The sequence below is a fragment of the Macaca thibetana genome, chromosome 1 (assembly GCF_024542745.1).
Source record: "Macaca thibetana thibetana isolate TM-01 chromosome 1, ASM2454274v1, whole genome shotgun sequence".
Taxonomy (NCBI): domain Eukaryota; kingdom Metazoa; phylum Chordata; class Mammalia; order Primates; family Cercopithecidae; genus Macaca; species Macaca thibetana.
In genome coordinates, this window is record NC_065578.1 from 73,984,614 (window position 1) to 73,989,594 (window position 4,981).

Sequence of the window (4,981 nt, forward strand, 5' to 3'; positions counted from 1 at the left end):
TTGAATTTACTAATTAGTTTGGAGAATTTTTTAAGGTTAATATTTTTATCTGCTATTGGAGATCTTTTTCTACTTTTCCCATTTTTCTTGTTCTTTCATAGTTTGGGATTTTGAGTAATGGTGTAAGGCTTTTCATCCCTCGTGATTATAAAAATATTCTACCATGTCTTGGCTCTGTCACCCAGACTGGAGTGCAGTGGCACAATCTCGGCTCACCGAAGTCTCTGCCTCCTGGGTTCAAGCAATTCTTGTGCCTCAGCCTCCCGAGTAGCTGGGATTACAGGCGTGTACCACCAAGCCCAGCTATTTTTTTTTTTTTTTTTTTTTGTATTTTTAGTAGAGATGGGGTTTTGCCATATTGGTCAGGCTTGTCTCCAACTCCTGACCTCAGGTGATCCGCCCGCCTCAGCCTCACAAAGTGCTGCAATTACAGCTGTGAGCCACTTGCACCTGGCTCATCTAAAAGTTTTTGATGCTCGAAGTGTAGTCGAATATTTATTTTTTTTCCCAAATGGGGAGCTAGTTCTCTTATTGAATAACCTCTCTCCCCAATGAAAAGCCATTTTTACCATCCGCAAAAGGGAGCAGCATACCTAGACTCTATTTTGTTCCACTAATCTAGTTATCGTTGAGCTAATACGATTCCACCTTAGTAACTCTAACTTGGGAAAAAAATGTTCACATCTGCTGGGACTGGTTCCAGCTCATTTTCTTTTCTGATTTTTTCTGGCTGCCTTTTTCTCCCCCTGCCACCCCCTCCCCTTCCCCCCTCCCCCTCAAAAAAACTTTAGAAATATGTTGTCAAGTTTCTAAAAATTCCTATTGAGATTTTGATATAAATCACTTTGACATTCTAGCGTATGAAGGGAGAATCTTCACATGAATCTGACCAAGAATCATTTCTTTGAGTAATCCTTTGTCCTCCATGAGACTTCTGTAGGTTTCTTTGTAAAGGTCCTGTGTGTTCTCGTAAATTTGGTAGCTTGTATTTTACTACTTAAAAATTGTTTGTTCTTAAATTTTTGTAGGCACATAGCACATGTACATATTTATGGGGTACATGAGATGTCTTGATACAGGCATGCAATGTGAAATAAGCACATCACAGAGAATGGGGTATCCATCCCCTCAAGCATTTATCCTTTGAATTACAAACAATCCAATTATACACATAAGGTATTTCTCACTGCTTTTAAAATTAGTGATAGTAGTGGCATGGCAATTGTGAAAGAGATCTTTTTTCATTATTTTCTAATTTTCTAATATGAATCATTACTGATGCATATTAATTTATATATATTTATTATATAATTAACCAGTTTTCTTAACTTATCAATAGTTTTCCTATTTGTTCTCCTGCATTTTCTAGGTTTTGAATAACATAATTGTAAATAATGATCCTTTGGCATGCTCCCTTCCAAATCTATGTGAAATTTAAACATTTAAAGGATATTATCTTATTTCCAGGTCTTCATTAATTTTTACACAAACCTAATTAATATTACCAGTGAATAAACTTAGCTCTTTGGTTTAGGCCAGGAATTTTCCTTAATTATTATTTCTTTCATTATTCTGTGAAATTTAGGGGCCATCCCTATAATTTAAAGGTTTTTGCTTTTTGTCTGTTCTATCATATTATTTTCTTCATTTTTCTCTACGCTTTTGGAGAGTTATGAAATTTGTTCACGTGACCAAGTTTTCTGTAATGTTAGTTATGCTCGTTTGCACTTCCTCTGGGGATTTGCATTTGGGATTCCTTTTTTCATATTTCAGGATGCTCTCTCTTCATTCCTCCTCTTTGCCCCAATTTACTCTTTTTTGGCTAACAAAAATGTTATTATTTAAACACGTGTTTGTGCAAGACAGAGTGCTAAGTAATACATGACCATTAGCTCATTTAATTCTTACAATTCTGACTTCCCTTTCTTCCCATGTTACGTATGAGAAAACTGAAGCTCCAAATAATTAATTTGCCTAGGATTCCATAGCTGGTCAATAATAGTGCTTAAATCCAGTTTCTTTGCCTTCATAACCCATGCTCTCGACAACTATACCAGAGCTGTACCTGTGGCCTTCCTCCCTGCCCATAAGAGAGCTCAGTTTCTTCCAGATCAATATCTGGAGTGAGCTAGCCTCTTCAATACTCTGTGTCAATTCCAAGGCCTTAGGCATGGGCATCTTCTGCTCCAATTTCTACATTATCTGGCTTTGCTCGAGTCAGACAAATGTTGTCTGCACAAGTCTTGTATTTCTCCAGCAATTCCACTCTCCATCCATTTGCAAGATTTTCTCTGTGGTGACATCTGAGGGTGCACTCCGTCTTCCTCCTTAATCTATAGCTGTACTGAAAACTGAAACCTGTAGACTCTAAAATGCATGTGAAAGCAAGGAGCTGAAGGATACTGTGGGGTGGACCTAGACCTCAACTCTAGCTAGTTCAGATGATTTCTGGTTTAAAAAAAAAAGTGGTGGGGGGCGGGGGGGCTTGGTTTTCCAAGCAGTGTACCTCCTGTGTCCCAAGTTAGAGGCAGTGATTGACTTGTGGCTTTTTCCTGCCTACTCTGTAGATAATTTGGTTCACCGAATCAAATTGACACTGATGTCAGAAATTCCCAGTGGATTTTGGCACATGGTTTACTATTCACTGTCTTGTACTACTGGAGTTTTGTGGGTATTTTTACGTGAAGTTGGGAATGAATAAATCAGGGACTGCTACCTGTAGTTATATTTAGCACATTTAATGAACATCCGTATCACATAACTTTGGGATCAGTATTAGACTCACTTTTAACGACATACATGGACTGTCTCTATGTATGACTTAGGGGTCAACACAGACCAAAGTGAAGTTACGTTTCTTTCTTTAACATTTCCTAGGCCTTGTCCTTGGATGTAGGAAGTTTCCACAGTATGAGCCCTATGAATTAGCAAAACTGTCATATGACAATTTTTAAATGACTTTTTAACGTACTGTACTAAAAAAATGAAAGCATTAGAAATGATGGAGCATTGAGCTGAGGTGTTTTTCTGTTTGCGAGATACGGTCGAGGAGGTGGAAAGAGGTAGGTCAAAGTGACCTGACAGGTTTTGCTGTTCTTGGAAATTGTGTAGAAAAAGAAAGCTCTTTATACTACAAATTGGGGAAGCCCCTTGGCACACATATAATTTCTTGCCTCAACAGGCTGAGTTAAGGGCATTATAAAATGCTAGTTTTTTTGTTTTTGTTTTCCTTTCAGAAGCATCCTATTTTTTACCTCTATGGTTAAAGCTACCGTGGAGGGAGACAGCTAACATCAAATGTATTAAAGGTGTGATTGCAAATCCCAAGCTACACTAAGAGCCCAACCCTTGTGATGGTTAGTTCTGTGTCAACATAGTCATCATGTCCTACTTATGTGTTTATACAAAATTTTCAGTTGACTTTAAGGAGATGTCCCTCAATAATGCAGGTGGGCCTCATCCAATCAGTTGAAAGCCTTAAGAAGAAAAACTATTTCCCAGAGAAAGAATTCTGCAAGACTGCAACAATAGAAACTAGTTGTATTTCTAGCCTGCTGGCCTGCCCTACAGATTTTAACTTGCCAGTACCCATAATTGCATAAGCAAATTCTTTCAAACACATCTCATTGTATTTTGATTGCTTGTCTGGAGAACCCTGTATGACACCTCTTATATTCTAAAATATTTTACTTGGGTCTCATCCTTACTCAACTATAAGCTCAAGGATATGGACTCTGTCTTATACATCTCTGTATTTTCAAAATTCAACAGGGTACTTTCTCAGACTCTAGGTACTCAATAAATACTTGTTGGACTAATGGAAGCATAGAATAATCTATTAGAGAAGCCAGAGGTACAGTGAGCAAGGAAAGCCAAAGGCCTGGAAATTTAAATGTATGATTTTATATTGACAGCCTACAAAAAAGTCAGCTGAATTTGAATCTCCTAGTCATGTGACCTTTGGTATGTTGATTCACCTATTTGGGCTCATGGTGCTGACCAACTTTGTCTCTAAAACATTATATGACTAGGTCACAGAAGTCAAAGCAACCAAGAACAGACATTCAAAAGACTGAGTTAAATAATGTTTGTTTATTATACAGGTTATTCTCTACTCTTCATCAAGAACGAGCACTGATGACTACGTAGTAGCCCTAAGGCCACAGGCACCAACCAAGTAGTGAATGCAGTTGGTTGAAAGTTGGAACAAGACTAAAACCATAGAGATTTATGCAGAGAGCATACCTAGTGCTACATATTCATAAAAATGGTAGTTAATGCATACAGTTTGGCTAGTTTTACCTTCAAAATTAATTAAACTGTATCGATGTATTTTGAAGTGTTAAGTCATCTGTATGCTTTAGCTCTTTCTATAGATGAGGCAAATGTACAAACAGATTAAACTGACTTTTACAGAATAATTATTCTTTTACCTTGTTGCATGGAAAGGAATCCTCCATTTTAGGATGCACATAAAATGCTAGCCTATATTGATGGCATTGCCTTAACACTTTTCTTTTTTTTTTTAAGTAATTTTACAGGGCATTTAACCTATAAGAGAAACAGTGGATAAACTTGGAAAATGCTAATAGCAAAAACATTTCAGTCATGGCACATACAGCCAGAAGCCAATGATATCCTTCAACTATAGAAATTAGCAGTATTTTCTGTTTATTACTGAAACAGGATTCCATGTTCAAGCCAGAAATTGTCATTCAACAGAACAAATCAGGTCAAAACAATCAACCACAAAATGTGACACAACAAAAGGATGTGCTCATGTGATGAAAAACAAAAATAACAAATAATCAAACTTTTATTTCCTTGAATACAATATTGATGGCAAGATTGCTAAGAGGTCATCCCTGTATTTAGTTTAGATAAAGGCTTCCAGCATAGAACACTGTTAAGAAGTAACTGTCAGGAGCTATGCAGAAGTGATGAGAGGCAAATACTATAAAAACTGGAAAAGCAGGTTTTG